Consider the following 23,213-nt stretch of genomic DNA (forward strand, 5'->3'; position numbering starts at 1 on the left):
GCCGAACCGCGTCATAGCTCATTACCATAATATTAGCTTGAGTTTAATCGCTGGAATCCGCTCTGCTCGCCCAGTTCGCTCACCCTCCATAGAGAAATAATGATTTCCAGCGCTCAGTTAGCGTAGCTCGCTCTTGGTGTACACAAGGCATTAGGAGTGAGTGTGAGCGTGTATGGTTGTTTGTCTCCTTTGTCTCTGTGTGGCCCTGTGATGGACTGGCGGCCTGTCCAGGGTGAACCCCGCCTCTCACCCATTGACCGCGGGGATAGGCTCCAGCCCCCCCGCGACCCGACCGAAGGATTCAACGGTATAGAAAATGGATGGATGGATATATTTATTCTGAAATCACTGAATTAATTTGTCCTTTATCCATTTATTTATTAATGTTTTCTCTTTTTTGTAAGAAAGACATCATGAACATATGTCCTGAAATCTCTGTTTCAGTTGTCTTACTTTGTGCCTGAGGGTCCAGCTTCATCACTGAGGTCTGGAGGTTTATCTTTGGACCAGTCACTCTTCATAGACAGACAGTCGGATGTTGGAGACTCTGCTCTCTGTCTGTGGTGCTGACCTCTGCAAACACAAACATGCTGTTATTCATATGCATTCATTCATATATTGATATTTCTGCTTTCCTTTCCAACTGCATTCATTTAACTTTGTGTATAGACGCCTATTTATTTACTCTGACATTTCATCTTTGATTTGTTTTATTCATTTAATCCTTCATTCATATATTTATTCTACTCCGGCTTCCTCCCACCGTCCAAAAACATGCATGTTAAGTTAATTGGTGTCTCTAAAATTGTCCTAATGCTGCGTGTACACCAAGGGCGACCTACGCTGCCTGGTAGCGGAGGTAGCTGGAGAAGCTTCGCTTGAGAATTCGCTTTGGTAGCTTTGGTAGCTTTGGTAGCTTTGTTCGCTCGTGACGTCACATTTAGAATGTTCCATTTTTAAAGGCCCTGCGGCTGTGCAGCACCCCCGCTCTTTTGAGAGGAACACCATCTTGCTTCAAACAAAAGACTTTAACAACCGGCTCTTCACTTCGGAAGACGAGCATAGTGTCAAGACCGGATAGTTTGTTTTGGAAAAGCAAGAGTCTAATATGAAGTATTACTACCACCTGGTGGAGAACCTTAACACGTAAAAAACACCATCAGCATTAACCAAACGCTGTTCTTTACTCATCGTACATACACATACTATATCATTTTCAGCAAGCATGCCGGGCTGTACTTGGATTTTTGAGATCTATAGCAAATTCACATCAGTAACATTCAACAACATACACGTGCACGTTCTACATTAAAATTAATAAAATAAATAAGTAGGAACTTGGAACCAAAGTTTACACGTCTGTTTCCGCGAACCCCGCGGATTGTCAGACCCCTACAATCTGTGGATCGTCATTGGTTTTCGCCGAACCGCGTCATAGCTCATTACCATAATATTAGCTTGAGTTTAATCGCTGGAATCCGCTCTGGTCGCCCAGTTCGCTCACCCTCCATAGAGAAATAATGATTTCTGGCGCTCAGTTAGCGTAGATCGCTCTTGGTGTACACAAGGCATTAGGAGTGAGTGTGAGCGTGTATGGTTGTTTGTCTCCTTTGTCTCTGTGTGGCCCTGTGATGGGCTGGCGGCCTGTCCAGGGTGAACCCCGCCTCTCACCCATTGACCGCGGGGATAGGCTCCAGCCCCCCCGCGACCCGACCGAAGGATTCAACGGTATAGAAAATGGATGGATGGATATATTTATTCTGAAATCACTGAATTAATTTGTCCTTTATCCATTTATTTATTAATGTTTTCTCTTTTTTGTAAGAAAGACATCATGAACATATGTCCTGAAATCTCTGTTTCAGTTGTCTTACTTTGTGCCTGAGGGTCTAGCTTCATCACTGAGGTCTGGAGGTTTTCCTATGGACCAGTCACTCTTCATAGACAGACAGTCGGATGTTGGAGACTCTGCTCTCCGTCTGTGGCGCTGACCTCTGCAAACACAAACATGGTTTTATTCATATGCATTCATTCATATATTGATATTTCTGCTTTCCTTTCCAACCGCATTCATTTAACTTTGTGTATAGACGCCTATTTATTTACTCTGACATTTCATCTTTGATTTGTTTTATTAATTTAATCCTTCATTCATATATTTATTCTACTCCGGCTTCCTCCCACCGTCCAAAAACATGCATGTTAAGTTAATAGGTGTCTCTAAAATTGTCCTAATGCTGCGTGTACACCAAGGGCGACCTACGCTGCCTGGTAGCAGAGGTAGCTGGAGAAGCTTCGCTTGAGAATTCGCTTTGGTAGCTTTGGTAGCTTTGGTAGCTTTGGTAGCTTTGGTAGCTTTGGTAGCTTTGTTCGCTCGTGACGTCACATTTAGAATGTTCCATTTTTAAAGGCCCCGCGGCTGTGCAGCACCCCCGCTCTTTTGAGAGGAACACCATCTTGCTTCAAACAAAAGACTTTAACAACCGGCTCTTCACTTCGGAAGACGAGCATAGTGTCAAGACCGGATAGTTTGTCTCGGAAAAGCGAGAGTCTAAAGTATTACTACCACCTGGTGGAGGCACTTAACACGTTAAAAACACCATCAGCATTAACCAAACGCTGTTCTTTACTCATCGTACATACACATACTATATCATTTTCAGCAAGCATGCCGGGCTGTACTTGGATTTTTGAGATCTATAGCAAATTCACATCAGTAACATTGAGCAACATACACGTGCATCAGCCGTGGCTATTCAGAGAAATCAAGGGAAGCCGGACAGCCTCTCCCATTCTCTGGCGAAATTGCTACATCTTCAATGTTAAATTGACGATAAAACAGTTATTCACAAAACACAAGATATGCCCAATACTGCATTTACTTTCATAACTACAACATGTTGTCCTGTAGCTTACAGTTTTTCTCAGTCGCTTTTGGGCAATTCTCAGATCAGAGTTGCAATTCTCAAAACTACGTGTTCAATTGTCACATCATTGTGTCACTTGTGCACATCAAAAAAGCAGTTTCTCATTTCTTTCAGCAAGTTGCCAATGCTTTGGCACATCCATGCGCATGATTATGTACAATTCTCTGCTGTTTCCTACATTATCAATTGCTTTTGTCATGTTGATCAAAATGTATTGCACAGGTCTCTGTTGAATAGTCTCACCCCCCACAACATTAAGGCATTAGTTCATCGTATAAATGGTTGAACAAGTTGTCATAATATGTCAAGCATATTTCTATACATGTCCATTGGACTTTTGTTCAAAATCTGTCCTGAATTGGTAAATTGCTCCCAGGTGAATGTTGACTTTCTCTAACGACCAATCAACTGACAAATATATATATAGCTGGAGCACAACACAATGTTTCAATGTCTGACAATGGAAGGAATTAGACGGGGCCAACAGCCACAGGGAAGAGGAAGAGGAAGAGGAAGAGGAAGAGGAAGAGAAAGAGGAAGAGGTGTGAGGTTGCGTGGCGGAGGAGTTGGGAGGCAGAACAGAGGAAGAGGCAGAAGAGGGCGAGGACATATGCACGTTCCAGATGAGATCAGAGCCACCCTTGTGGACCATGTTCTCAATCATGGACTTACAATGGCAGAGGCTGGTCGAAGGGTGCAGCCAAATGTTGGCAGAACAACTGTGTCCTCAATCGTTCAGACTTTTCGTCGAGAGAACAGGTATGTAATCCAACAATAGGCACTGTTCTGTAATGCTTCATACAATGTAACAGTATTCCACATTACAATATAAGTAAGTATACTTCATACAGTGACATTTTATCTTACTCAATTTTGTGTTTTGCATTGCTATATTGTTTCCACATAGGACTGGAAGACAACTTCACAGGGGTGGCAGAGGGCCCCTTTTCACACCTGAACAGGAGGAGGCCATTTGCACCATGGTTATAGAGAACAATGCCTTAAGACTTAGGGAGATACAGAGTGCCATTATAGAGAACAACAACATCTTTGCAAACATCCAAACAGTCAGCATCTCAACAATTGACAGGGTACTGAAAAGACACCAAATGCATATGAAACAGCTGTACACTGTTCCCTTTGAAAGAAATGAAGAAAGAGTGAAGGAGCTGCGCTACCATTATGTACAGGTAAAACATGTATGAGCATACAGTAGTTTACTTCCCAGTAAACAGTACAACATTGCATAGTGATATACAGTACAGTAAATGTGACCTTTACACATTTGCTATGGCTGTAGAAAAGAAGATGCAATATGTGCTGTATACATTTGATGTAACCTTATCAAAATGAAAATGCATGTAACTCATAAAACTAATTTTGTGTATTCTGGATATAGCGTATAATGGAACTGGAAGCAAGCGAGCCACCGCACAGCTTCATCTACATGGATGAGGCTGGCTTCAACCTCACAAAACGCAGAAGGCGGGGGCGAAATATCATCGGGCACAGAGCGACAGTTGATGTGCCAGGCCAACGGGGCGGGAACATAACAATGGGTGCTGCCATCTCAGAAAATGGTGTGCTAACGCATATTCCCCTTATTGATCCATATAACACAGAGCGTCTAGTCACCTTTTTAGACGCTCTTTACAGGGATCTCATTCCTGAACATGAGAGAGGTCAGATTGGAGATGACTTGCCAAAGCATGTGGTAATTTGTGACAATGTCAGCTTCCATCGCTCAAACATCGTCAGGCAATGGTTTGCAGCTCACAATAGGATGCTGATGGAGTTCCTCCCACCCTACTCCCCATTCCTTAACCCCATTGAAGAGTTTTTCTCTGCGTGGCGTTGGAAAGTGTATGATCGCCAGCCACATACACAAATTACCCTTCTGGCTGCCATGGATGCGGCGTGTGAGGACATCACAGCAGAGGCTGGATAAGACACTAAAGAAGATTCTTTCCACGCTGCATCGCAAGAGATAATATTCAATGTGACATGGATGAGAATATGTGTCCCAACAGACAGGAACGTCAACAGGTCTAGGAAGACTGTCTGCACTGTAATTCCTACAGCACTGTATGTACAGTTTTCCCTTACTAGATTGTAGTTTCAGATTTCTACTTTTTCTTTGTGCTATGCAGTGCTGTCTTTTCTTTTTCGTACAAATTACAAACAGTAAAAGGGTAATTGTGAATCTTGTCTCTTGTAATCAATCTCACACATACACTAAGATGTAAATTACAATAATTGTCATCAAAACTTAGCCATAGTTTACGTCAGAACATTCCTCCAGAGTACACTGTTATATTGACAACATGACTAAGCAATTTGTCTCATCCGTACACAATGCCACAAGGACTTGACATTCTGATGGCACTGACATGTTCAGACACAAATATTTAGTTTTGAAAGATGAACTAAGGATTTTGAGCAAGAGAGTGGCTTTTGCAGGTCATCCATGGTGTTTTGCTATTTGTCCAAATAGTTTTGAGAAATGGCGTATTGTTTTGCAAATGGTGAGGATGATTCGAGAATTGTACCAAAGCGACTGAGAAACTGTAATGAAGTGATTTGTTCTGAAATCGCCGCCCTTCACTGAGGAAATCATGTTGAAGCCGCCACTAACAGCCAGGCTTCCGAGCCGAGGGCTGCCGGCTTCAGGAGGGGACGGGAGAGGAGTTTCTTTCTACAATTCTAGGTCATCATTGGCTAAATCGACAAAAACTCATCACTTCCAAGGCTGCTCTGCGTCTCTGGGGGTAGATTAGATGTGGGCATGTCAATATGAGGGGCTGTGTCGTGATGATTGGAGTCAGTGTTTGTCCATCATGAGATATGTTGCGGCAGTCGAATTTATAAGCGGGGAGAAGCACGCTGGAACTTCAGTCCCAAAGCGGATACGAAAGAGACTGGTTGTCTGTGAAAGTGCTGTAATACTTTTAATTGTTTCTTTCCAGAATTCATGCTGCCCATTCACAAATGTTACCTTCTTTAAGAATACTTACCACCACCATCAGACTCTAAGTATTCATTATGACAGGGAAAAATGCTCCACAGATTCTGATCCAGCCACAGATCCAGCCATTTACAGGCCATATGCCCCTTTTCCATCGAACATTTTTGTACCAACACAGCTCTACACGGTCCCACTCTACCCTGATTGGGAGCTTTTCCACCGCGGGATGAAGGTGGGACCCGTTACAATTTTTAGCCCCGGCTAGTACCTGCTTCAGAGGTGGGTTTAGTCGGTGCTAAAACGTCACGTGATCAGTGCTGTCCACTGATTGGTCAGGTGAAATTACGTCATACACGCAACGAAGCTCAGGGAGCTTTAAATAATCACCCGCCGTATGAAAACACACCTGCGAGAGCAACAGAGAATAAACAGAATTGTGAAGATGGAAGACCGGAGAAGGAAAGCCAACCCATGGACGACGAGCGAGGTGCAGACCTTTCTGTGTGTGGTGGCCGAGGACCGCATACAGAAGGAACTGGACGGAGCGACACGAAATGAGAAGGTGTTCCAGGAACAAGAGCAGGTAAAGGACCACAACAGCCGGAGTGGGTTAAACCGAAAGACATGGAAGTGGTTTGACCAGATGGACGGCATTTACGGTCACCGCCCGGCAAACGGCGTGGATACGGCGACGTCTTTGTTGTAGGCGATGGAACATGGTAAGTGTTTTTCTTATCCCCTTGGTGCAACACTTAAATTTTAACAAATGCATGTTTTATATCGTAACAAAAACATGTTTAGTCTTTAACTTGTGTAAAACGTTACACAGGTGTCTCATGTAAGTTGTTCTGAGTGAGCTAGCAAACAGCGCTGTTTTGGAAGGCTAGCGCAGTGTCTCACCTATGCGGTTACGTGTATGCGTTTCGTATGTTCACACTTTTTTTCCCCTCAAGACTCGGTTTGTGCAACCGATGAGTGTTCGGTTGCTTAGGTCAGCGAAGATCCTCCAATCCCGCAGGCTTCAGAACCGCATTGGCATCGCAATCTGCATTCCACCGGCACCAACACTCCTGCTGTTTACTTTTGTACTGTCTTTTTTATTAAAGAGCTTGGTTTAACTAAACAATATGAATTGTCAACCGCATTACACATTACACTCTAGGGGTGGAACGGTACAAAAAACTCACGGTTCGGTACGTACCTCGGTTTGGACCTTACGGTTCGGTACATTTTCGGTACAGTGCCGAAGGAGGCGTGTAGCGAAGTTTGAGCACATGTAACAGATATCTGAATCCTGCCTCTTCTACAGTGGAATATGGGCGCATAGCAGATGCGATGTAAATTCCAATTGCTTCGGGGTTTTTTTTGCTCTGCATGTATTCGTATCCAGCGGTTGTTGTAATACATTTGGGAGACGTAATTGGTCGGGTCTTTTCATGGTTTCTATAGAACACACCTGACGGAGGTGTGTGGTGGTCGGTAGCTGCGCCCCATGTCATGCTATCACGGCTGAAATGTTTCATCATATCACACAGACAGAACCGGCGGGTGTTTAATAAGTTAATTTACACGTTGTCTCATTTGTCTGCAGCGCTCTGCTCTCCTTTCTTCCTTCATGAAACGAAGAAGTATCGCCTGCGCTTGATCCTGACTCTGTGTGTGCTCTTCCAGCCTCGATGTTAGACGCCCGATGTGATCGTCCATGATTAATATCACCATCATGCAGACCATGAACACGGTGGCCTCCCCGCTCTCCATATTAGCTTCTTTGTGGTGTTTTTTCTTCTCTCGGGTTTTGTTTTGTTTTGTTTTGTTGTTGAATGTGGCGCTAAACGGCTAACGTAACACGTCACTGACGCAGACGACTGCGCGCGGCGCATCAGTCCCGACTCATGTGCGAATGCAGACTGAAACAGTTCCGCTGGGGAAGGACAGTTATCAGAACGAAATTCGAGTAGGACAGTTCTGATAACTGCGTTCTTATAACTACTCTGTCCGAAAGCGTATATCTCTACGGACCAATCAGAGATTGCATGTGGCAGTGTTGAAATGGGTCCTGAAGGAAACTCTTGCAAAATAACAGTTCCGCGTTCAGAAAACTTCCGTACCGTGTGTATTCTGCGTGGCAATGCGCGTACCGAACCGTGACCCCCGTACCGTGACGGTTCGGCACGAATACATATACCTAGCGGCCCTATTACACTCCATCGTTGTGTTTACTTTTGACTAAAGTCACCTGAAACCGACGTCACGTTAGTGGTGAACGGGCCGACTCCTCCCACTTCCAGGTCACGGTTTGGGTGGAAAAGGAAATGTTACTGGTGCTGTGTCGTCTGGTGTGGTGTAGTGTAGGGCTATATCGAACTGAGTAGAGTAGGGCTAGCTTGGCGGTGGAAAAGGGGCATTAGATTCCATCATACTTGATTTTGGCCTTGCTGTGTGAATTTTCAAAGTCTATACCTTCTTTCTGTGTATTTGCTGGGCATACTTGTCATACTAGACACAGCTATGTTATAACTAATTCTTTTTAACTTTTCCATCTTGTGCTTTGGGATGGCACGAGCCACTACAACCCTGAACGCGTAATATGGGCTTCCCCTGTTTTAAAAGTCAGCAGCCGCCACTGACGTGGATGTTCTATATTAAAATTAATTAAATAAATACGTAGGAACTAGGAACCAAAGTTTACACATCTGTTTCCGCGAACCCCGCGGATTGTCGGACCCCTACAATCTGTGGATTGTCATTGGTTTTCACCGAACCGCGTCATAGCTCGTTACCATAATATTAGCTTGAGTTTAATCGCTGGAATCCGCTCTGCTCGCCCAGTTCGCTCACCCTCCATAGAGAAATAATGATTTCCGGCGCTCAGTTAGCGTAGGTCGCTCTTGGTGTACACAAGGCATTAGGAGTGAGTGTGAGCCTGTATGGTTGTTTGTCTCCTTTGTCTCTGTGTGGCCCTGTGATGGACTGGCGGCCTGTCCAGGGTGAACCCCGCCTCTCACCCATTTAGCCCACAGGACATGAAATACTAAATGATGTATTAGTTAGAAATCCAGATTCCATGTTTCTCACAGCAGTGGAGGAAAATGAGATCATAGATATAGTAAATAAATGTGAAAATAAAAGGTCAACTGACTATGATGACATCGACATGATAATAATTAAGAAGGTGATTGTGGAAATTATTCAACCGCTAACATATATCTGTAACCTGTCAATTCGAACAGGAATATTTCCACAAAAAATGAAAATTGCGAAAGTCATCCCACTACATAAATCTGGGAATAGACATGATTTCACAAATTACAGGCCTGTTTCATTACTTCCACAATTTTCCAAAATTGTGGAAAAAATATTTGTTGTTAGATTAGAAAGATTTATTAGTAAACATCATCTACTGACTGAAAATCCGTATGGATTTAGGCCACAAAGATCCACAGCGATGGCAGTTCTGCATTTAATAGAAGAAATGACCAGTGCATTAGGTAAAAAGAAACATGCTGTTGGGGTATTTATTGATTTAAAAAAAGCATTTGATATAATTGATCATGACATACTCCTCAAAAAACTTGAGGGTTATGGTCTAAGAGGAGTAGTGTTGCATTGGATGAAAAGTTATCTCAGCAATAGGCAACAATTTGTGCAGTTGGGTGATTTCCAATCCTCATGCTTGGACATTGTTTGTGGTGTTCCCCAGGCCTCAGTATTGGGGCCAAAATTGTTTATTTTGTATATAAATGATATATGTAAGGTCTCCAAGAGACTTAACTTTGTATTATTTGCTGATGACACAAACATCTTTGGTACGGGTGAAAATTTACGACAGCTGTTGCTTGAAATTAATCTAGAGTTATGTAAACTGAAAGAGTGGTTTAATATTAACAAATTGTCGCTAAATTTAGATAAAACCAAGTTTATGTTATTCGGTAAGTGTAAAGAGAAGAGTGATTTACAAATAAAAATTGATAATATGACTGTGGAGAGAGTGACTGAAATCCGGTTTTTGGGAGTATTGATTCAAAATAAGATCTGTTGGAAACCTCATATAAAATATGTCCAATCTAAAATTGTAAGAAGTATTGCAGTTCTTTCTAATGCTAGAAAATATCTAAACTCCTCTGCCCTATATATTCTGTACTGTTCACTTATCTTACCATATCTAAGTTACTGTGTGGAAGTTTGGGGCAACACTTACAGAACGTCACTTCAACCATTATGCACATACAGAAAAGAGCCATTCGTTTAGTTCACAAGGCTGATTTTTATTGTCATACCCACAATCTATTCATCCATTCTTATTTACTGAAACTCACTGATTTGGTAGAGTTTCAAACTGCACAGATTATGTATAAAGTCAGAAACAAAACATTGCCAGAAAATATTCAAAAATTATTTTCTGATAGAGTGGGGGGATATGACTATAGAGAAAACCTCAACTTCAGAACTTTGAAGGCTCGAACAACAATGAAAAGAATGTGCATTTCTGGTGTTGGTGTGAAGATCTGGAATAAACCCTCTAAAGAGCTGAAGCAAAGTCCAAGCATGAGATATTTTAACAAAGGCCTCAAAATGGTTATTATTCAAAGGTATAAGGAAGAACAAGGGGGATGATCCTGGCTGGGAATTAAAACTCTATGTATGATTTCAGCAAGTGTGTGCAGGTCTGTGCATGTGTGGGTAAATGTATATAGGTCTGTAAATAGTTGTGTATTATTTTTGTATATAAGCAGATGGGTGTGTATATGGGTGTATGTATGTATATGTGTGTATAGGTGTATGTATATGTGGATGTGTATATATGTATGTGTACATATGTATATGTGTGTGTATGTAGTACTTTCATCTCTCTGAGGAAATATAACTATAATTATTGTTTCAGGTTGTCAGAAAGGATATTGGAAACTGAAAATAATGTGATAAATTACTACTGGAAAAGGGGTATGATTATATAAGTTATACTTCATCATACTCCTTTTCAGACTCATAATCACCGATGTGATGTGTCTTCAAGAAATTTATTTATAATTTATTATGTACTTTGTGTTTGCTTTGCACTGACCGGTGAAATGTTTTGTCTGAAATAAATTACTAAATTACTATAAATTACTATCTACCGCTGGGATAGGCTCCAGCCCCCCCGCAACCCGACCGACGGATTCAACGGTATAGAAAATGGATGGATGGACATATTTATTCTGAAATCACTGAATTAATTTGTCCTTTATCCATTTAAAACGCTGCAGCCCGAGTTTTAACCAGAACAAAGAGATCACATCACATCACATCCCAGTTCTCAAGTCTTTACATCGGCTCCCGGTCAGATACAGAATAGATTTTAAAGTTCTGCTGCTCGTCTACAAATCACGAAATGATTTAGGTCCAGAATACATGAATGACATGCTGGCAGAGTATAAACCCAGCAGAGCTCTGAGATCTGCTGACTCAGGTTAGATAGTGGAGCCCAGAGTTCAGACTAGACACGGTGAAGCAGCTTTTAGCTGTTATGCAGCACACAACTGGAACAAACTACCAGCAGAACTGAAATCAGCCCCAACTGTAAGCACTTTTAAATCCAGGTTAAAAACATTTCTCTTTCGGTGTGCTTATGATTGAGTTTATATATTTTTTTACCCCTCTTCTTTGATTGCTTTACTTTTTATTCTATTTTTTTTTCTCTTTAAATTGCATATTTTTATGCTGTTCTTTTAAATGCCTTGTCTTTATGTAAAGCACATTGAGTTGCCTGTGGTATGAAATGCGCTATATAAATAAAGATGCCTTGCCTTGCCTTATCTCTTCCTTTATTTATTCATTTTTCCTCTTTTTTGTAAGAAAGACATCATGAAAAGTCCTGAAATCTCTGTTTCAGTTGTCTTACTTTGTGCCTGAGGGTCCAGCTTCATCGCTGAGGTCTGGAGGTTTTCCTTTGGACCGGTCGCTCTTCATAGACAGACAGTCGGATGTTGGAGACTCTGCTCTCCGTCTGTGGTGCTGACCTCTGCAAACACAGACATGCTGTTATTCATATGCACATACACAGAAAAATATTCACTTCACTTACAGAATGATCCAATAAAATGGCCGCCGGTGCGTTAAGGGTGAGAGTCTCTGTCCAGCAGACTGGAGTCAAAGAGAGACTCCTCAGTAGCATCTTTATCAGAGACGTGTCAGCCACAGTGAATGTTTCTGAGCCTAAAACAGGGATTGATTCCTCTAAAGCGTGTTCCTGTTTAGATTAAAAACCAACGTTTAATCAGAATAATCTCTGAAATATAACAGATTTCCCTGCCTTTTCCTACACCTGTACGCTATACGAGTGTGCAGGGTATCAAATTCCTGAAGCTAAATCAGCTGATGTCTGTGTGTTCATATTCACATTCACATACATCTTAGAAAGGGTTTTAAGTTAAAAACTAACTTCGCTCCTCACCCTCCCTTTCCCCCTCCTCCCCTCAACTGAAATTCACTGAGCAGATGATGGAGTGGGTCAACGCTGGGCTCAGATCTACCCCCCAGCCCAATCCCTTTTTGTCCCCCATAAACCCCCCACCAGAGCGGCCAAAAGTTCGCCACTGAGCCCCTCCCCTAGCAGAGTAGCCGAAGCAACGGCGCCCAGCCCCGCCCCCTCTTGTCCCTCCACGCCGCCATCATGTTCTGTCTCCGCAGTCTGATGTGTGATGTGTAGAGGGTCCGGGCTGCGAGGATTATGGCAGTTGTGACTTCTCCCAGGACAAGCTGGGACCCTGTTTGTTAGAAGGTTTTAAAATTTCTGTACTTTTAGGTGACAGAAGGAGAAATGTGGCCCAGTCAAAACACAGAGAGTTGCACTCTGAAAGATCTTTAAATAAAGTAAACATACCTTGTGTGCCACAGACTGCTCCCAAACAGCAGGGGGCAAATAATACCTCTAAAACACTCAAGTTGGCTTTATTAAATGTTAGGTCTTTAGCTGGGAAAACATTTTTAATGAATGATTTTATCACAGAGCACACCCTGGATTTTATGTTTTTAACTGAAACTTGGTTAGACCAAAATAACAGAGCTGCTGTTCTCATTGAGTCGACCCCTCCTGGTTCCAGCTTTATCAGCGAGGCCAGAGTGAGCAGGAGAGGAGGAGGGGGGGGCAGTCTTATTTAATGAATCATTTAAATGGAAGCAGTTATCTCCTGGAACTTTTCAGTCTTTTGAATATGTGGCTGTAAAGCTGAAGGCCTCAACCAGAGTCCTGTTTCTGAATGTTTACAGGCCCCCCAAATACTGGGCAGACTTTTTTGATGACCTCAATGAACTGCTCTCTATGATCTGTGTTGACTTTGACTGTAATTATTGTTGGTGAGTTTAACATCCATGTGGACAACCCTCAGGACAAAGGGACTAAAGACCTGAGTAACACTCTGGAACACTTTGGGCTGACTCAGCATGTAACAAGGCCACGCACAATAGGGGCCACACTCTAGACTTACTGATCTCTGAGGGTCTGAGCATTTCAAAGGTTACTGTGTCTGATGTGGGCCTGTCGGATCATTCCTGCGTTTTCTTTGACAGTACGATTTCACTGCACACAAATGTCTCAGCAGCAGTGATCTCTAAACGGTGTATAACTGAAAACAGTAGTGAGATCTTTAACCAGGTCTTCTCTTTAACACCTGCTGTTCAGGGGTTCAGTCAATGAGCTCGTCAGTAGCATCAATGCTAAAATGTAAATGTTATGGATGCTATTGCTCCCATTAAGGTGAAGGTTATCTCTGGAAGGAAGAAGTCTCCATGGCGAAATTCCACACTGGTGAAAAATGGGAAATGAGAGAGTCGGAAAGCTGAGCGCAGATGGAGAAAAACAAATCTCCAGGTTCATTATAATATCTATAAAGAGAAACTTCACTCTTATAATTTACAACTAAGGAATGCAAGAAAGTCCTACTTCTCTGACATCACCAAAAACAGTCCTAATGCTCGGGCCTTATTGGCTACAGCTGACAGGCTAACAAACCCTCCTGTGTTAGAGGCAACTGAACTTCATTCCATCATGGCCTGCAATGACTTTGCCAAATTCTTCACAGAGACAAAATCCAAAATATTAGACAAGCAGTTGGTGCATCAGCAGCAGGTTCAGCATATGTACCGTCTCCACCGAAAACCCGTTTAAACACCATGACACAGTTCCAACCCATTAACAGCAAAGACTTGGAGGACATCTTACGTCAGCTGAACTCCTCCTCTTGCTGTTTAGACATCCTGCCAACAGCTTTTTTCAAAAGAAACGATGTAAACGATTACAGGTCAACACAGAGCTTCAATCTATACCTAGAAACTACCAACCAGGCCTGAAATCTGGGTGTAGTGATGGACTCAGACCTAAATTTGGAAAAACACATTAAGGCAGTAACAAAGTGAGCCTACTATCACCTTAAGAATATATCAAGGTTAAAGGATCTGATGTCTCAGCAGGACCTGGAAAAACTAGTCCATGCATTCATCTTCAGTCAGCTTGATTACTGTAACAGCATCTTTACAGGTCGACCTAAAAAGTCAGTTAGACAAACTGCAGCTCATTCAGAACTCTGCTGCTCGAGTCCTCACTAAGACCAAAAAAGTGGACCCCATCAGTCCAGCTCTGAGGTCTTTACACTGGTTGCCTGTCCATCAGAGGATAGACTTTAAAGTTCTGATGCTGCTCTATAAAGCTCTGAATGGTCCAGGACCAGAATACATCATTGACCTCCTGACCCAGTATGAACCTTCCAGACCCCTCAGCTCATCTGGATCCGGTCTTTTATCAGTTCCCAGAGTCAGAACCAGACATGGAGAAGCTGCATTCAGCTTCTATGCTCCACATGTCTGGAACAAACTCCCAGAAAGCCTCAGATCAGCTGAAACACTCAGTGTATTTAAGTCCAGGCTGAAGACACACCTATTTTCAGCTGCGTTTGAATAAAGCTCAAAACTTTATCACATTTTAACTACTGATTTTATATTGTTCTTATTTCTTTCTTTTTTGTTTAAAATTTAAATCCTGCTTTTTTTATTTCTCTGATTTTATCTATTTTTTATTTTTATTTTTATTATTTTATTATTTCTTTTTAATGCCTTCTTGTGATTTTATATAGCTGTGAAGCACTTTGAATTGCATTGTGTATGAATTGTGCTCTATAAATAAAAAATAAATACATAAATAAATAAAAACTGCAGTCATTTAATGACTCAAAAGCATTTTAGAGGCTGGAAGACAGAGAAGCCCTCTGAGGGCGTATTCAGACCAGGAAAGTCCGATAGTTCACTTGCTTTGGTCCGAACCTTTTTTTTTTCATTTTGGTGCGGTTCGCTTTCAGACTGTACATTTCAGTAAACGGACCAAAATATGTCAACAAAGCCACGCGCCCTGAAGTCGTTCGGCTATTGGTCAGAATCGACACGCGCAACACAAAGTGCTAAGTTCAAAAGTGAATGTAGTCATCGACGCTTTCCGTGCCGTTATTGCTTTTAATATAATCAAAACGATATGTTTTTTCAATGTTTTGCTATTTTCACAACTGTGTAATTACTATGCTGCTGTACAAGTAATTTATCAACAACGAGGACAAAGGGCAAGGCGGCTACGGAGGAGAACGCTGATTCGGTCTTTCGTTAGCTTTACCACAGCCGGTCTAGTAATTAGAAGCTCTGTTCTGTTACCTAGCAGCAGACAAACGACGGATGCTCCCGAGGTACAAAAAAGCAAAAAGTCTGGGATTAGGTCCGGTCTGCTTTCACACCTCCAAAAGATCCGCACCAGGGTTCGTTTGATCCGGACCGAGTCCGACCTTTCAGCTCGGTCTCGGTCCGCTTGTTTGGTCCGGACCAGAGTTCGGTGGTTTGTATTCAGACCATCCCAAAAGGTCCGAACCAACGAAAATCTGGTCCGGACCAAACGAGGTAGGTGTGAATACGCCCTAACGTTTTCAATCTCTTTTCTGTTTGTTCTTTACTTGGTTCATTTAAAACAGGCAGAATTCAGTCTGACAGAATAAGTGTGAAACCTCCTCACGTGCTTTAATAAAATACACCATCACACACAGATCACATCTCCTCCTGCTGGCATTCTTTTTCCTTTTTGCCTTCTTTCCTTCCAGCTTTCACAGCAGCTGCTGCTGCTGACAGAATGATAGGTTGTGATTGGTCAGCTGATGTCACCTCCTCATGAACACGCTCATATTCAGAGTCAGAAAACCTGGGCTGATAACCAGCATCCTACTACAGCTCAACAACATCTCCGCTGTTAGGGTGAGTTAAGCCAGATCACCTATAAATAAGGTTAAAGTCACCCTGAATATTTCCAACCTGCTTCACACCCTGTTTGGGTTGCCAGTATACGTTGCCATGGTGATATCCCAGATAAGAAGAGTTCTCTTACTTTGTGTCTGATGGTTCTGGAGGTCTGGATGGGTTCCTGTTGGTAGAGCGACCGCTGGATGCTGCAGACTCTGCTCTGTCCTTCTTGATCCAGCTTCTGATGAGACGTCTCATAATCTGTAGAAATGATCCAGGAACAGAAAGGTTCTCAAAGTGCTGATCATAGAAACGCGTCCCCCAGCAGTGCCGCAGCTTCAGCAGAGAAAATGGCCGCCAAAGGACAGAAAATCTTTGCTGGAGGATGAAAGTTGTTGCCTTCTTCATCAGTCAGACCAACAGCTGCCTCACATCCAACACTCTGAACTAAACAGTGAATCAGAAAGCTGAAACAATCTGAACTTGATGGTTTTACACCCGAGTTGGATCAGTTCTTTGTATCAGAGCCGTCCGATCAGCTTCGTTTCAACAGCAGAAACAAGCTGCTGAGTTCTGCTTCTTCTTCCTCTGCAGTCCACAGAGAGGAAACCCACTCAGAGACTCTGACAGTGAAATAAGAAGAAGGTTGTTCACACTCACCTGATTCTGACTTCAGGTTTCCTCCTGCTGCCGTCCACTCAAAATGGAGCCTGAACTGTGTGCATCTGGTTCACCTCTGTCCCTTTTCCTTTACAGGAGATCAGGTGAGCTCATATCAGGGTTTATGGTGCTCAAAGGTCAGCTTTTATCACCCAATGCAACGCCGACACTCCCATTCATATCTCACATATTAATCTGTCCTCATACACAGCAACATCAGAGTTGGAGCTGCAGCAACAAAAAGTCCAGCAGAGACTTTTCTTTCTCACTAACTCAGAGAGAAACAACAGCTGGTGCTGCAGCTTCATCCAGTCCTCATTCAAAGCGTCTCCGCTTCATCTCTGGCAGTCTGCTCTGACAGTCGGGGGTCACAACGAGGCGAGACAACATCTGCAGTCCTCCGGAGCTGCTTTTTCTAGGTGTAATCAGGACCTACAGCGCGTAAACTTGCTCCTCCCATCTTCCACTTCACATTTACATTCCATTATATCCACCTGGCCACTCGTGACACCACCACAGAGCAGAATGGAAGCGTTGCACTCACGTATTATGCGCCCTGTAGGAACCTTCACAAAGTCCTCTGAACTTCTTCACCCCTGCAGGAGCGCTCGGACGAGGGCGCAGAGACGGTGTCATTGGCAGAGGATCTCGGTCGGTGGGTTACATCCCGCCATGGGCCTCAAACTGTCGCTTTAATTTTATATCAATCGTATCATTCCGACACTTTTTTCCTCCTATGGTCGGAATGACGGTACGTTTTATTTGTTATAAACATCTGGCCATTCCGACACTTCCTTTAATAGCCTATTAAAGACTTTTTACAGGAACTCCACAACCTCACAAACCAACTCTAATAATCTATCACCAAAATCCCTAAAACATTAATCATTTCAGTTACAGACATCAATGCCAGCGCTCCAGTTACACACCTGAAATCACTGACTAATTCCAGCCAGAACATGTCAGCTGGTACAGAGGTGAGCATCATTAACATGCAGAGACTGAATAACTGAGACGTCAGAACCAACTTATTCCAACAAAAAGTTGGAATAAGTTGGTTCCTTCTATTCTAAGCTACTATTCTCTGGGGACTACAGGTCAGGACAACTGAACCGTGAACTAGTGTCTGATTACAGCATTACTATCACCACCACTGTGGAGCCATCTCCTCCCCTGTCCTCCTCTAAAACGCTTATGATCAGACATCAGTGACAGCTCACCTGTGTCGGACGTCCCGGTGCTGCAAATAAAACCAATTTCATGCATCAGGCTGCCCAAAACCTATTATTATCAGTTTAAAACCACTAAGTGAACAGGGTTTGTCGCTCCTTTTTGTGTGGTAAACTATTTGAATATCATTCCTCTGCTTTTGGGGTGCGTTATACCTCAGTTCTATGAAACTTAATTAGGCTTTTAAAGACTGCTTCACATCTGCACACACGTCTTAAAACATGTTAAATGCATGAACAGGAAGAAGGGACTCACCTGTTGAGTGACGCACATTTCCTGGTATGGAAAGCCTTGTCGGAATGGCGGGACGCTTGCATGGTGGAATGGCGGTTGCCCCCCCGGTGGGTGAACCGCGTGCATTATACATGAGGACGGTTGATGAAATATGATGAAATGCGGACAGCCTCGGGATCCGACTGATTCCCGCGTGGAACCAAACTGCTGAACAGCTTCTACAACACATTTCTTAGAAATCACAATGATGACATTAAATCAATTTTTAGTAAATCGATGACATCAGACCATTTTACTTACAGTGTAAAATAAATATGTTTTGTTTTCCCACTTCCTAAAAGAACTTATCACATTCAGTGGCCCAAACTTACGGATACTGTTCCAAGAAATGGTGCTTTGGTTTAAGCGCACAGTCTGGGAAAACCTCTTGAAACCTAATTCTGTGCTCAGAGATCTTAAAACCAAGATATGTGATGGAGTCCTCGGTATGAACCGGACTGACAACGAGATCAACAATGTCCTTCAGGTCTGTTAAGATCTGCCAAGCAGGCTCCTCACAGGGAACACTCTGCCCAATCAACAAAGGCAAAAATCTAATTAGACTCCAGCTCTCATGTGCATTTCCCCCAACAGTTTTTTTGGATGCAGAACTGAGAGCCACAGGATGAGGTGGATTTGTTTCGGCAGCCTACTTAAAGTTGAAAGATGATATTACTTCATTCAATGTACACGATGTGAAATACTTTTTTTTTAATTAACAAACTGAGGCAAAGTGCAAGTTAAAAGGGAACAATTCCTTCAAAAAGATCATGTACAATGTCTGGTGGAAACCCAGAGGTAACATCAAAACACACTGATTTCACACCATAATAACAGGGTAATTTGCTTTCCTCAAGGATTCCTAAATGATCTGCATGAATGTCTTTAGTTCTCAAAGTAAAGACTTCACTGCTGACTTCTTCAGTCTGGAACTCTGATCTTTCTGCAGTGCAAAATCTACATACGTATGTCCCTGAGATGTTTTCAACAAATCCAGCAATACTGTGTGCACCAAGGATGTCGGCAACCACACCCTGAACTGTGCCTTTTACTGTTCTGCCCAGCTTTGACAGAAATATCCCACTCTGTTCCAAAATTACAAGATCGTTAGTTAAAGGTTTTAACACTTTCTCATACCCATAGCACTTCAGATCATTACTTTTGATTAAAGCTGCCCAGAATTACCCAGAATCCAGTGTAAATCACAAATTCTGTGCTTCCTCCTGGATGGACCAAGGAGATTACATATTTCAAATCCATCAATGTATAATATCAATGAAATGCTTTCCTGCTTAGACAACAGTCCATTTTCATTGAAGAAGGCATCATCCCAGATAGTTCTGTATAAGTGCACACAAGTTCTCTGAGGCTGATTATCTACAGTATTCAAATCTACAGCCTGATCCAAGATTGTGTGGCAGTCAAGAATTTGCTGCAAAGACTTTAAAATTGAAATCTATTGGAATGACTTAAGATTCTTTCGGGTCAAATATATATTCCACTGGTTCCACTACATTAAAGTGGCTCTTATAGTAAGCTTTTAGCCTCCAAGCACTGGAAAGTCGACCTTTATCTCCAATCCTTTTTTTTTTAAATAGGGTTTGTCTCACAGAGTACACTGGCTAGCTTTTCAACAGCTGACGGGTCAAACTGGCATCCATTGTCTTGTAATACATGGCTCATAGTTTTTTGGGTAATTGGCAGAGAAAGAGAACCAATCAAAAAGTTTAACTCCTGTAAACGCTCATCTACAGCTGCATTAGACACAAGAAAGATGTGTTCCAACTTAAGGAGCAATTTTAAGCTCAATATCCTTCTCCAAGTTTTCATAATCCTGTCTGTCAAAAGCAGAATTTAATTTTACATTACTCTCTATAATTCATTCGACATCGGCGAGATGTCATCTCAGCTTTTGGATATCATGAATAAGATTTTGATGTGATTTTTTTTTGCCACATTGGCCAACATAAAGTGAATCATTTGAACACAAAATTCATTCAAATGTAGCCAGCCCTTTGTATAAAAATGCAGAAATGGTTTTGAACATGAGGTGAAATTGGTGCACCGTACAATAAAGGAGTAATGAAAACAAATTTTGGTGTGTTCAAATGCATTGATTTTCATTTAAACATTAAGTGAAGTGATTTTCAAGGCAAAGACCATTAAATTAATGTAGGTACTAATTGTACTAATAAATCTTAAACTGCTAGAACACTGTGCCCAAGGTTTTTGTGCAATGGCGCCATCTTGTGGTGATATAGGGTACCTCCCATACCCTGATTACAGTCTTCTCAAATTTGTCAGTCATTGTATTCTGTCATGTTGAATAACCTAAATATATTAAGTTAATATTATTAAAGTGTGACAGCAATAATAAGAAATCAGTATTTTAATATATGAATATACTGTAAATTCAGTAAATCAATAAATAGGTGTTTTTTTTTGGTTTTTTTGGTCGGGTATGCCACCCCAAGATTTTGCCTTGCCCCCACCAGCCACCCTCAGGATTTATTTCTGCTGGCGCCACTGCCTAATTGATGCAGATTCTGTGCTGGAGTTCACACAGTTAACTTAAAGTCTTCTTCAAGCTCAGTTAAACGTGGATTTCAGGTAGAAAAGAGAGCAAGAGAAGCTCAGCTGTAGACTTTAAAGTACAACACTTACACAGAAAATAGGAGCCTTTAGCTCAGCTGGTGCAGGAGCTCCATGAACTGAAGCTGTAGGTCCTCACAGGGCCGGCACGGGTCCAGGTCTGACTCTGGGGTCCCGGTCCCAGCCTGGGGTCCTTGCTGCAGGTCCTCCTTCCTCTCTGCCTCCTTCCTGTTTATCTGCTGTAAAATAAAGGCCGTCTATGTCCTGGTCTGTGAATCTTTGCCAGTGATGGAGAAACCGAAGCTTTCTGAACCACTGAACCAACATGAAGCCATCGTGTTGAAGCGGTTCAGTGTTTCAAAGCATTTGATCAAATGAATTATGGCGCCATCTGCTGGCCACCCGTCAACACAGCATTTAAAGGGCCGGGTGTTATAAAACAGAGAGACTGTTCTGCAGAACAATAAAGGTTCCATGTGCATCTTGAAATGTTTGACCGTTTAATTAGAGACATTAATAATATGCTTGTGTTATAACGTGATTGTGCCATCATAAAATACTGTATGTAATAGAGATATGCTTTAGTAAGATTTATAGAAAGGTTGAAAGATGTTTATGTAACAACAAGATGATTTCAGCTGAGTTGGGCTTCAGTCTGTTCCTCTTCTTTGTTACGACCCCTCCAGCTTTTCACTCGGCACAGAAGTAGCTGCCACATCCTCCTGACTGCCGGGACAGAAAAGTGTTGCCACATCACTATTTTCTTCATCTTTCCCAACTGTTTGGGAGGCAGTAATTGAAGCCCGACTGATATATCGGGCCGATATTTAGCACTTTGGGGATATCGGCATCGGCCGTACTTTCCATAAATTTCCACCGATAAGTTTATATAATTTTCACAAATAATTTTGCAGCCGTTTCCTTCTGAACGCGTCTTCAACGCAAGTTGGGGGCGGGGTGGCTACTGAACGCTGTGAGCGGTTTCAAGGCGGCTGCGGTGCGAGTGCATCACTGTGTGTATCCTGTCACATTACAAATTGTGATTATGATGGCGGATGATGATAACTTAATTGAAAATCTAATTTTGTGGTTACAGATTTTGTCAGAAAACATCCTGTCGCTCGTGCTTCCACTGAACATGATGTCTGCGTCATGCCATCCGGTGGTTCAACGTGGCAGCAGATAGGGGAACCTCAAGGAGACGCAGAACACACGAGGTTCACCCTGCTGACCATGTCTAAGCACAGCACATGTTAGGCCACTTCTTGTTTATTTATTTCTTTCATTTAAATGAGTATGTGAGTATTAATAAATAAATTTAAGAATTTCCATCACATTTTTTCATGTTTTTTTGTGTCCATTATCTTATTAGCCACTTGTAGTGATGTGTTGGACAATCTGGTGTCTGTGCCAGCTCTTTTAAGTGAACTCAATTCCACTTAATTGGTTGTATCCAACCAATCATATGATCACAAGGATCATACTCTAATGTCCCATATATCTGATGAGGGAGGCAGGGAGAGCCTTACAGCACAATGGATAGCAGATGAGATGAAGTACCCAGAGAGAACCCATGCATGTACAGGGAGAACATGCAAAGCACATACAGAAAGACCCCTGGCTGGATTCTAACACCTGCAACAGTGCTACCAACTGCACCGCTGCAGCCTCAAAACTGGAAATTTACTCGTAATAATAACCCAATTTTAGGTCTTTAGCAGCTTCACGATAAATCATTTTCAGGTGTATAAGGCTAACTGGTGGGATTTTTATGAAGTCATTTCTAGTTGGGAAGCAAGTTTTTATCTGTATCTAATTTTGTTAATAAATTCATAATAAATAAAGGTTCTGGACCAAATGAGTCCACCTCAGTTATAAGAATCATACACGGATCCGAAACGGCTCCGTTTAGGATTGGGCCTGATGATGTGATCTGAATCTGTTCCGGTGTGCAAGTGGACTCCGATCCGGGTCCGTTCTGCGGATCCGTTCCTGAGCCTACCCTAAATCCGGAACGGATAATACGTGTAGAACGGGGCCATGAACAGGGGCTTCAGCCATCTTGAATACACTGAATCGCGCAAATGTTCAAAGCTCCGCCCATCAACTGGAAGCAGTCAGCTGACTCCGTCTGAATGAAGCGGTGAAGTGGTTCAAACGTCATCAGCAAGCTCCGGCCCACTGCTTCACCATAACTACCCTGTCGAGTTTGAGGTGTGCTTCAAAGCTTCGGTGTTGGAGGTAACATCACTACTCTATACTTTCATTACCCCCTACCCAAACCAGGGTTTGCATCCCCACCCCGCTGTGACTGGTGTGCA

The 23,213-nt window shown here is 42.5% G+C and overlaps 1 protein-coding gene across 1 annotated transcript in view; it reads right to left on the reverse strand.

The window, feature by feature from the left end:
• The window catches only part of LOC142388710 (NACHT, LRR and PYD domains-containing protein 12-like), a 245,195-nt gene extending 228,838 nt beyond the window's left edge, over positions 1–16,357 (reverse strand). The window contains exon 1 of the mRNA XM_075474271.1: positions 16,283–16,357. The gene's annotated coding sequence lies outside the window, so the exon portion shown is untranslated. The remainder of the gene's footprint in view (positions 1–16,282) is intronic.
• Positions 16,358–23,213: the final 6,856 nt, after the last annotated feature.

Source organism: Odontesthes bonariensis, chromosome 2, assembly GCF_027942865.1.
Source record: "Odontesthes bonariensis isolate fOdoBon6 chromosome 2, fOdoBon6.hap1, whole genome shotgun sequence".
Taxonomy (NCBI): domain Eukaryota; kingdom Metazoa; phylum Chordata; class Actinopteri; order Atheriniformes; family Atherinopsidae; genus Odontesthes; species Odontesthes bonariensis.